The sequence below is a fragment of the Otolemur garnettii genome, unplaced genomic scaffold (genome assembly GCF_000181295.1).
Source record: "Otolemur garnettii isolate 467f Iridium unplaced genomic scaffold, OtoGar3 scaffold00007, whole genome shotgun sequence".
Taxonomy (NCBI): domain Eukaryota; kingdom Metazoa; phylum Chordata; class Mammalia; order Primates; family Galagidae; genus Otolemur; species Otolemur garnettii.
This window is the reverse complement of record NW_003852402.1, coordinates 9536759-9548399: the sequence shown is the minus strand read 5'-3', so window position 1 is coordinate 9548399 and position 11641 is coordinate 9536759. Positions and strand designations below refer to the sequence as shown.

The 11641-nt window shown below is 57.3% G+C and overlaps 1 protein-coding gene across 1 annotated transcript in view; it reads right to left on the bottom strand.

The window, feature by feature from the left end:
* KCNJ4 (potassium voltage-gated channel subfamily J member 4) overlaps positions 1–9673 on the bottom strand; it is a 24824-nt gene extending 15151 nt beyond the window's left edge. The window contains exon 1 of the mRNA XM_003783202.2: positions 9455–9673. The gene's annotated coding sequence lies outside the window, so the exon portion shown is untranslated. The remainder of the gene's footprint in view (positions 1–9454) is intronic.
* Between the last annotated feature and the right edge of the window lie 1968 nt (positions 9674–11641).

Genomic DNA, 11641 nt, shown 5'->3' with positions numbered 1-11641 from the left:
CCACCTTTGGTATATGGGGCCGGCGCCCTACACCTTTGAGCCACAGGAGCCGCCTGATAACCTATTTTTGATACTGCAGTCAGGAAGAACCTCCCTGCAAAGGTGGCTTCTGAGTGGAGATCAAGAGATCTCTGTGTCACTGGATATAGCACAGTGGTCATGAGCAAAGGGGAGAGAGGACAGAAAGTCTGAGGCCTGAGGTCTCTGCTTCACCCTCCACAGTGCACAGGTTTTTCCCAGGTGTGTCCCTCAGGTGTCCAGGGGTGCAGGGCATCCTGGCTTTATACCCCCAGGTCTTGGCCCAGGGGGAGAAGATCCAGGGATGGGTGGTAGGGACGTGTGTGGAGCCTAATGGGAGAAGGTGCAGCAGAGGCCTCAGAAGGGTCAGAGGCAAGAGAAGGAACAGTCAGTCATCCCTGCCCCATCCCAGCACGCCTGCTCAGCCACTGCCACCAGTGACTATCACTAATGTGCACATGCCACGCACAGGCAAAATGCTGCATGCTTCCTCTCCATTTCTGACCATCTTCCCTCTGGCTCCTAAGCCAGGGAATCTCAAACTACAAGCAACGCCCTCATTCATTCATTCGTTCATTCATCACCGTAAATGCATCCTGAACTGGAACAGCATCTGCCTTCTTGCCTGGTACATCCCCAACACACACAGTGCCTTGCCTTGGAGGGCGCGCTGCAAAGAATTGTTACATGAATGAACATTTACTGAACACCTACTATGTGCTGGGAGAAGAGAGGTGAGGAAGACACAAGCATGCTTTGCTGAGCACCACTGCCCTTTTTGGGTGAGGACAGCAGCCCAGGGGACTGCATGGCCAGAGAGCATCCAGAGGAGGTCCCAGGCCTTATGTGTGAGCAAGAGAACACAAAGATGGAGAGAGTAGGGCTGTGCCTGGGCAGGGCAGAGAGCACGATGGACCTAGAGAATCTTGGAGGCCTGGACCTGTGTGGGCTGCAGAGCAAGGGAAAAGAGGCTGCTTCTGAGGGCAGGACAGTGGCATCCTGGGAACCTTGGCACCTATATTCATAGGAACAGAGCATCTTGGATAAAAGGGACCTGCACAGAGGCATCTCTGTCAGGGGTGCTGCCAGGACTTCTATATAGGGCAGTAGCTTTCACACTTTTTGACCAAGACCCAGAGTAAAAACACACATACTATTTGTTACTGCTACTTATTATACAATACATATATTTTAAAAGCTCAACTAAGAGCAACATGAAATAATACTTCTTCTCACCTCATGCAGTGCTCGGAAATTTTCTTTCTTATTTCAAAAAAATAAGTATTGCAATTCACTAGATCAATTTCACAACCTGCTAAATGAGCCAGGACCTGTGTATGATTTTTAAAACATGGGCCTGAGGGTGGCTTAGGAGCTGTGAAGGGGTTGAAATGGGGATCTAGGGCATGTCCTGAAACTGTGGCCATGGTTGGACCACGGGCTTTGGAGGCACAACCATAGAGGGAGTTGTTAGAGGGCATTGGGGGATTCCTGGATCAGTCTGTTAGATTCCTAGGCTCACAGGACCTCCCAAACAGTCTAAATAAATAGACATTCTGGGTTCTAAGTCCAGTTCTTCCCCTGGCCCTGTGTTAGAACCCCCTGTTACCTCACAGAACAGGTGCCATTCACCAGTTGTTTACACATCTCTCAGGACAAGGAACCCACTCCCTTCTCAAGCAGTTTGGAGGGAGGCTTTGTGATGCTTTTGATGCAACTGATAACTAACTCCCTCCCATGGTGAGCTGGCCCTGCTCCTCTCTGTACCCTGGGCTGTCATCTCAGGGAGCCTGGATAGCTCCATCATAAGGCCATGGTCTCTCTGCAGTACCTGGTTCCCTCTCCTCTCTGCTGCCCAGTCACTGCCTAGAATCTGCAGGATAGCCCTGGGGCCCAGCTAGAGAGAGGCTCTTTCCAAGGTCAGGTGGCCTCAGGATCTGCAGCTACATGGCCTGGTGCTAGCACTCAGCCACTCAAGCAGGTCTAGAGGGCTGGTGAAGGGAGGACTAGGGGGAGTGCAAGGGCTCAGCAGGGAGTGAGGGCGGCAGAATCCAAGGTAATGGCTGGTGAGTGTGGGTCAGGGGGAGGACCTGAAAACCAAGCCCAGCAGCTGCCACAAAGCAGCTCATATCAACAGCAGGACATGATATAGTCACAGGGTCAGGGGACCCTCCCAGCAACCCTCAGACAGAAGGCCACATGCCCAGCCCTATAGGGCAGGGGATGAGGGCTCAAAGAGGTGTCAGAGCTGCCCAAAGTTACACAGCCACTCAGGGGTGAAGCTAGACTTGACCCAGATCTTTTGTTTTCCCTCCATGGGCCTCAAGTAGGACAACTGAGAAGCCCTAGAGTGAAGGAAGGGGTCAGCAAACCCTCCTGTCCTGTCCAGAGTAGCTGGGTCCCTCCAGTTTTGGAGTGCACTGGGATGGACAAAGTGGGAGCCAGGTATCAATTAGCAGAACCTCCCAGAGGCAAGTAGGGTTCTGGGAGAAGTGAGCCTCCGACAAAGAGGAGTATGGCCGGCCTCCATTGCTCTTGTGAGAGTTACTGCAGAAGATGTCTAACACAGGCACAAGGTCCAAAGGACACCAACAGCCCCTTCTGCCTGCTCCATATCACCCACAGCCATCTCCCCTGTATGGCCCCATGGGGTCCCCTAATCCCTGACTGCCATCCCATCTGTGCCCCAGGTGGAGTGGCCTCTTAACACTCACAGGGTGAAGGAGGCCTGGGATTCTCAGACCTACTAGGAAGAGGCTCCCGCAGGGTTTGGAGTAGGGGCTGGGAGAGGAGCTGTGTGGGGGGCAAGGGAGGAGCTTCACTGAGGTGTCCTAGAAGGCAGATGGTAAAGCCTGGTGCCATCTCTTCAGGATGGGCTCACGCCCTCCCCTGGGTCTGAATCTCTGCTTTGGTAAAATGGGATCAGCTCCCCGTTGCACAGTACTCCCTCCCCTTCTCTGGCCTAGCTGAGATCCCCTCCCATCCCTGCTGTCCAAGTGGGGACAAAAGGAAAACCCAGGCACATCTCCTATCCCCATGGGTGGTCCCTGCTGCATAGAGGGACAGAGAGGTTCCCAGAGGGACAGTGACCTAGTCAAGGTCACATGGGGTTAGTGAGGGCTGAGCTGGGATTTGATCCCAAGCCTGCCTGCCTCAGGCCACCATTCTCTTAGAGCTGTGATAAAGGGCTGCTGTCCCTGCCTTCTCTACTATCTGAGGACTTTCATAGGAGGGGGGTCTAAAGAGGCCCAGACCCTCATTGCCTCTCCCTCTCCAAACCCCACAGATATAGGGACTGTCTTAGAGAGAAGGGCGGCAGCATCCCTGGGGGCCCATTAAGACACAGAGGAGGCAGGGGTGGCCCTGGGCTCAGGTCCAGCCCCAGCTCTACTGTGTGACCTCGGGCAGACCCCCGTGTTCTCTGGGCTCAGTTTCTCCATTTCCCAAGACAGGGAAATGCAGATGCAGGGGCAGCTGGGAGCTGCTGGTAAAGCTGGGGGGAATTTTCTCCTTTGTTCCATCCCAGGGGCTCCTTTACCTGACCTCCTCTCTGCATATGACCACCACACTCCCCACCCTCCACTCCTGCCCACCTGGCCAGGCCTAGACCAAAGCCTCCAGCTGAAAGGTCACCATGACAACACTGCCTTCTCCCTACACAGCTCCTGCTGGGTCTAGAACACCAAGGACCACCTTTCACATTAGCCTGTTTGGACCCTCTCCATAACCTGCCAATGCCTCTCAGAGCACCTCACCTCTGAGGCCAGATGTTCCAGCTGTTGGCATCACAGCTGGTCAAGAACCTGCCAGGTAGCCACAGGGAAGAGCACGTGAACTGTCCACAGGCTGGAAGAGAAGGACCCACCCTCCTTCAGGAGGCCAAATGGAGGGTCCTGGAATGGTTAGAACCAGGGGCACAGGTAGGATGAAGGACACATGGCTGTCTACACTGGGACACCTTGGGCAAACCCTTGCTTCCCTCTCAGTCACAGTTTTCTCACCTGAAAAGTGGAGGTGATGGTAGGATTCAGTGAAATCATGAATAAGAAAGCCAGCACAGAGCCTGGCACACAGGGACTAGTCTCCCCTCCTGCAGCAACACCCCCAAGGAAACCTCTTTGTCACCCCCGCCGCCAAGCAACAGCACATCAATCTGCACAGCTCAGAGCGTGAATGCATGTTGAGAGGAGGCCGTGGGAAGGTGCGGCAGGGGATGCAAAGGGCGGCCAGGGCCACACCCAGCACCCTCCCCACCCTCTCCCCAGCATGTGTCCTGACAGAGAATGGTGGCCTTAGAATCAGGCAAAACCCACACATTTAAATCCAGTCTCAGACACTTGCTACTGCTTCCAACCAGCCACTCCCCCTCGCTGAGCCTCAGTTTCCCCTTCTATAAATGAGAACCACCCACATCCCAAGTCTTCCAGGTTTATCCCCGGGACCAGATGGCAGGCCACAGGGGCAGTACTGGCCAAGGCCTTTGGGAGTGGAGGGCCAAGACCCAGAGCAAGCCGCGCGGGTGAGCCCACCCCTGCCCCCACGCCACACCCCACCCACCACCCCGTGAGCACCGGAGCGCGCGCCTGCAGGAGCGCGCGTGTGTGACTCAGGGTCTATTCATAGCTGAGCTCCACCAGCTGCAGCGTCACAAGCAGAGGGGCCTCAGCCCATATTATTATTTCAATTACCATCTGAATTAAAAGTTTGAGCAGCGATCAGCCCACGTAGCAAGGGGAAGAGGGAGCAGGAGCAAAATAAAGATGAGAAGGAGAAGAAGAGCTGTGCCTGAAGGTCCCCCACACCCAAGTAGGGCTTAAAGGTTATGCCAGCCTCCAAGGTGCATGCCTGTCCTTTGCCTAGGCCCCAGGGTCCCGTGAGATGGAAGGAGCACTTTGAGATGATGACAGCCCAGCCACAGCTACTCTATGGAAACAGATCATTCAGTCCAGAGTCTTTGGCACATGAGTGGGTGGATCTAGCTTAGAGAGGGTGACCGACTGACCTAAGGTCACACAGAGAGCCACATCCAATGCTGTCATCTCCAAGACCCTCTCTTGCCAGGCAGGCCCCACTCTGACCTCTCCTGGCCATTTAACACCATATGACACCAACATCTGCAGGTGGCCCTGGGGGCAGGGTGAGAAGGACAGAGGTAGAAACTCCTATCCTTGCTGGTTTCTCTTCCTGTTCCCCCTCTACCTGTGCCCTGAGCCTGACCCTCCCATCTGTCATCCTAGCCAGCATCTTCACAGCCCTCTGCACCCACAATTCGCCGCCATCACACCGAAGGCCCCCTTACCCACTGGCACAGACAGGGGACAGAGCCCTGGGCCGGGAGACAGGCAGCCTGGCCCGCAAGTCTAACTCTCTGGGTACCACTGAACGGGGCATTTCCTGTCTCTGAGCCTCAGTATTCCCATCTATGAGTTCTCTCCTTCTGGCACGTCAGTATCTGTGTCTTTAGAATGGAGCCCCCAGAGGATCCAGAGGATTCTTGAGGGGGTGTCATGCTGTGGGGGTGGCTAGACCATCTCCTGCCAAGCCCCAGCCCAGAGGCGGAACAATTTCTACTCTTCCCAGGGAAGTCCCAGAGACAGCTCCTGAAAATCAGACCAGTCTGAACTCAAATCCAGGTTCCTCTCTTCCTTGCGGTGTGACCTTGGACAAATTGCATACATTTCTCTGAGCTGTGACTCCCGCATCTGTAACAGGGGGGTGACAAACCAACATTGCAGCGTTGTTGGATTAAATGAGAATTTGCAAAGGTCCCGATCCACTGCTTGTCGGAACAACGTGAGTTTCCTAGCTAGGAAGCAGGAAGGGATGGGTGTTACTCCTCGCCTCCTCCCTGGGAAATATCAAAGTCTCCTAGGGTTTTGGAGGTGGATATGGCATTCAACCTCACCCATAAGGCAGGAGTTACCAGGCCAGGATCCCTGGCATGTGCTCATCTGGCTCTGCTTGTATAGCTCTGGGAACGAGGAACTCACTATTTCACAAAACATGCACAGCTGTTCCCCATCTTTTTCTACTTCCAGCTCTGGGAATTTTCTAGAATGGACTGTAACCTTCCAGCTTAACCTCAAATCCAGCCTGTCCCTACCTGGGACTGCCTGAAACTGGCTTTAAAATGAGCCTAAACAGTGTTCCTCAAGGAGAGTGATCCCCAGGGAGGAGGTGAGGGTGGCTGGAGACAGGGAGGGGAGGGAGGGGCCAGAGCCAGATCTGGGCCCTCAAAGGTCCAGACTCCTGTCTGAGGTCTGGGCTGCCACAATATCCCAGGATGGCTGCGTATCTGCCTGTTTGCCTGTCTGCTTCCAGGCAGGACTAGGAGCTAGGAGCCCTGGGTTCAGGGCCTGGCTCTGTTCCTACACCCCCAAACCATCACTGTGACCCTGAAGGGTCTATTCCCCCTTCTGGAACTCAGTTTCCACTTCTGTAACATGAGGATTTCAGACCAATGATTTAAGCCCCAAGGCTTCTGTCTGAATTAAGACCCTCCCACTCCACCTCCACACCCCCTGCCTGGCTGGTCTGTCCCCACCTCCAGCCCAGTATGCTGGGAGCTGTGGGGTCCCTGCGCACCTGTGGATACTCCTGTCCATATCTAATACCTGAAGGTTGCTTTTAAGGATTCTACATCCCCAATTTACAGGTGAGAAGATAGGGGCATAAGGAGGTGAAGCCACTTGCTCAAGGTCACAGAGAGTGATTCAAAATTCAGGACCCCCTCTTCTGGGCCCAGGAGAGCAGCAGGACTTAAGGACGCTTATTTGTCAGGAGAGTTCCCAAGAGCTTGAGTGGGCAACTGCTCTTTTTACAGATGTATATTCTGCATGGGGGGGTGCCCAAGGTCATGCAGCAAGGCAGTGACAAACCAGGGTCCTGACCTGAGGCTCCCTGCCTCCTAGGTCCCACCAACCCAGGGGGATAATAACATGGCCCGGCTTCCCGCCCCGGTCCTGGGAGCTCCCCAACATTGGAGCCCTTGTCCTGCCTCTAGGCCCTGCCTGGCTGCACCTAGAAGCCCCCAACACCTAAGACTGAGGTAAGAAGAGTGAGCAGGAAGCCAGGAAAGAAAGTTGAGGGCTGGCTGCCTGCCCCTGGCCCTCTGGCCCTTCCCTCTCCTCGTGCAGGGGGAGCGGCGGTGGTGATGTAATGCACTCGGCTTTCGTCCCGGTGCCAATCTCAGAAGAGAGACGACAGATTGCGTGAGCCAAATTTGGCATCCTAGGGGGAGAGGCATGAAAAGTGGAGATGTGGAGGAGAAGAGAGGAGCCTGGGGAGGCGCAGGAGAAGCCCCCTGCCCAGCAGACCTGGAGGCGCCTCCCCACCCTCACTCAGGCTCTCACCTCCTCCCCAGTCCACCTGGTCTTGGAGGTCTCCCCTCCTCACTCTGAGGGGCCAGGCTGGCTTCCCCCTGGACCCTGCACCCGGGTGCTGCCAGGCCCCCACCCCCACCCCACCACACTGCTCCAGCTCTGTTTCCCACCGCCGCTAGTTTCCTGGTTACCATGTTGCTGGTTGTCATGTCGCTTACATGTCCTCGTGACTCAGTGGTCCCCGAAGAGGGGCCCCCTCCTCCTCACACCCTCCTTAGCACTCGCCCCCGCCTCCCCCAGATCCACATTAAGAACCAGCCCTCCTTGTGAGCCCACACTGTTCCTCCTCCCCTTCTCTCTTATCCTAGGCTAAGAAATCTTCCCGCAGCATCTCAGAGCTGCCTCATTCTCTCTCTTGCAAATGTCTAAGAACCTACTATGCTCCAGGCTCATGCAAGCTGCTTTCAGAGACCTGACAGAGTCTGCAAACTACTCCACACTCTGCTGAAATCAGTAGTGTCATCTCCATTCTCTGGTTGAAGAAACTGAGGTTCAGAGAGGTCAAGCCAGATGCGTAAGGTCACTCAGCAGAAACCCAATCAGCTCTATTTGGCACAGTCACCCCAAAGTTTTTTTTTCTGAGAGAGCAGCTTTCTTTTCAAGGGTATCCTAAGGAGCCATGAGCAACAGCTTCTAAGCCTTCTAATTCCTGGACACTCCTACCCTTGGTCAGTCCTCTGTTTTCAGCCATGTTTCCTTCATCCCACCCCCCAACCTTGCTCCCATCCACCCAGCATTTGCCCCAGTCCGTGAACAGCCCTCTGCTCATTGAGCCCACGGCTCCCCTTGGAGGTCAGTAGGGCAGGGAGTAATGTTCCCTTTCCACAGATGTGGAAGTTGACAGGGAAGAGTGACTAGTCCAGGGTACTGATTTCTAGCTAGCTGAGCTAATTTCTGGTAGTCTAAATGGAGGCTATGTGAGGCCCACTACCTAAGTGTGGAAAACCCCAGACAGAGTCCATCTCCCAATGGAAAATAGAGTCCAATGTTCCAGGTTCTGATTTGGATACAGATCAGCTCAGTGGCCAACTGCTGTGGCTCCTGCTGTGTTGCACCCACCTTTTATCCTGACTGCCCTGTTCCTCCATTTGCTCCCCTCACCACAGGCCAAGAAAGGCACAGCGTGACTCTTGGGCCCTCAAAGTCCTGCTAACAGCTCCCCAAAGCCATGGAGGTCATGGGACTGGAGGTAGGGGAAAGCCCAGTACATGTTACACACCAAGGGCTCCAGCCACTCTCTTGGCCTTCCATGCCTGACCCTGGGCTCCCCAGCCCTCAGCCCTCCAGCCCTCAGCTCCCCTCAATCTCCTACTCGCGAGGCCCTTATGTGCTTAGCCCGCTGCCCTGCTTTTGGCCCCTCCAAGGCATCCAGCCTCCCATCTCCCTGAACCCTCTTCCCATCCTGCAGCCTGGGCGCTGGGAGCAGAAAGGTGGGTGGGGGCAAGGAGGTTGTCCTGTTGGGAGAACATTCAGGTTGTCAGGGAAAGTGCCCTGGCCCCAACACTCATTCAGACCTCTTTCCTTGGGAAGCTCCCTTAATGGAGAAAAAAGCAATCTCTGCCTCTCTCCCCAGCCTCAGTTTCTACCACTGTGAAATGTGAAATGACTCATTTGCTGGATCCCTGCGCACGCGACCTGGGGTCACCTAACACAAAGTAGAAGCTCAAACATGAGAAGTGGGATTTTGTTCTCCCTGAGCTCTCACACACACATATACATACACACCTGCTTCATAACTCCCTGGCAGGGTGGGGAGGGGTTGAGTGAAGGCAGAGGAAGGTCACCGCCCGGGCATGCGGTCAGGACCCCTCCACCCATCTCTCCCTTCCTTCCTGGCCACGACCCAGACCCAGAGGTTCTCAGACTGGCAAAGGGACAGAGCCCGCCAGCTCCTGAGGAGTCACGGGACCGCGCCAACGCGCGCCCGGCAGCCAGGACCCATCTCGTGGATAAGGTGCAGAGCGTGTAGGGCCGCCTGCTCCGGGACACACAGACACGCACGCGGCCGGACAGACTGACGCACAGCTCCCGGGATGGGCCAGCGCCCGGCTTACCGCGGGGCTGAGGGTCAGACGAGTGTCCGGGAGGCGGCGAGCCGGCGCTACATCCCACGGCGCGATCCGGCGGGCGGAGTCCGGGGCGCAGACAGGGAGTCCCGACGCCCTCTCCAGTGAGCTCGGCCGGTCGGCCCGCGCCCCACTCCCCGGCTACGGGCTGCTCTGTGCGTGGGTCTCGGGGTCTCCGCGCGTCCCAGCCGTCCCGCGCCGCTCTCCGCTGGCCGCCCAACTTTCAGCGCTGCCCCACGCCGCGCCCTCGGCGCCGCTTCGGCGTCAGCATCCTCGGGCCCCGGACCCGGGCTCAGAGCGCGGGGGTCGAGGGGCCCGTGGCGCCCGACCGCCCGCGCTCGCGCCCCCCTCCCCCGCCTCAGGAGCTTTTGGGTCGGCCGCCCCCCACTGTTTGCTGTTCCCTCGCCGTCACTCAGTCCTGCTCGCCCGCGCTGCCCCCTACCCTGCGCTCCGCTCCCCGGGCCCCTGCACTCGACCTGGCCCCGCAATCCCCTCGGCTTCCGGGCCTGGGGTCGCCCTCCCGGCTCCCGCCCGCCGGCCTCTGCCGCCACCGCCTCCCTGCTCTCGCTTCTCTCTCCCGCTGCCCTGGGTCTCTGCCGCGCTCCTCGTCAATGTCCCTCTCCCAGCCTCTCCTGCCTCCCTCGGTCTCTCTTGCTTTCTCCCAGTGGGGTCTCTGTCCACGTCGCTGTCGCCCTCCGGGTCTCCTCCTGCCTCCCTCTGCTTCTGTCCTGTCTCTCCTGCGCGCCTCTGTCTCCCTCGCGATCTCTGTCCTCTGTCTCTCTCCCGCCCCCTCTCGGCGCGGCCCCCTCTGTCTCGGACCCAGGCCCCCGCCTCTGCCGCGTCCCCGGCTCGCCCGGGAGCCCGAGCTCCCGCCGCCCGCGGCGCGCCGAGAACTCCCAACTCGCGGCACGCCGCCCCGCTTTGCGAGACTTTCGCCCCTCCTCACACGTGACCCGCGCCCCGCTGCGGAGGACGCGCGCCCTCCTGCTCGGGAACCTCGGGAGCCCCCCGGGACCAGGCACTGCCCGGTCCCTCGCCTGACCCGACACCAAAGCCCCTTCCGCAGGGCCGTCGGCACGGAGCAGGGGCAGGGGCCGGGGGCTGCGTGGGTCCGCTCCTGCTCTGAATCCTGCCCGGGTTTTCCTCCTCGCCTCAGGAGCGCATCTCCCGGTATCTGATCCTGGATCCCACCCCGGGTTTTCTAGAGCCCCGGGGCAGGTGGAGAGTGTTCCTAGGAGCCGGGAAGAGGGTGGGTGGGAAGCCGGTCGGTCTGGGGTCTCCTGGCTCCCAGCCCCTCCTTTGGGCAGTCCCTGTTCCCTCCCGAAGTTAAGGACCTTACGCACCCCTTACACGTCCTGGGACATCAAGGCAGCCTTGCTGGGGGGACCCTCACCATCATCTAGTCAGCACTGGCTCGTTTTACGGAGATACTGAGTACCAGAGAGGGTCAGAAGCTCGCCAAGGTCACCCAGAGGTGGCAGAGCCAGACCAAACCCTAGTTTCTTGTTCTCTGCTGCTCTCTATTTCCCAAGCTCTCTTAATAAGGGAAGACGCACATCCATCTCCCTCCTTCGCCCCGCAGTGTGCCCCAGGCCTGGACCGAAGAAACCACCAGTATTCCACTGTCCCTGGTGACCCAGCTGCTTCCTGTCCATCCCATCGCCTCTGAGCAGACAGGAGGGAAAATGCTTTTCCCTCCAGGGTGGGAGGATGAGCAAACACCTGCAGTTAGACAGTCAAAAGAACTTCCTCGGATGCCTGGACATCTCTAACCAGCCCCAACACAGACACGGAGAGACTGAGGCACCCCAAAGCCAGCAAGGAAAGCTTAGTGAATTTGGAATCTCTTCTGGCTCCTCCTGACTCCCCAAGATGTGTCCGGCTGGCACAGGAATGACAACACACAAACCACTGGGACTATTTCCCTTTCCTGTGGGCTGTCCCCACCCAAAAGGATCCAGTCCCAGTGCCTCAGCATGATGACAATCAGGTACCACCTAATCCAGCAGCCCATGTACCCACACATACACCCTTCTTCCACAGATTCCAGAACACACCAGATGCTTCCACACCTCTCTCCCTGCACACACTGTTCCTCCTGCCTGAAATGCCCTTTGCATTCTTTGGCCAGAGAATTCCTGCTGTTCTCCAAGACCAGCCTTAGTGCCACTTCCC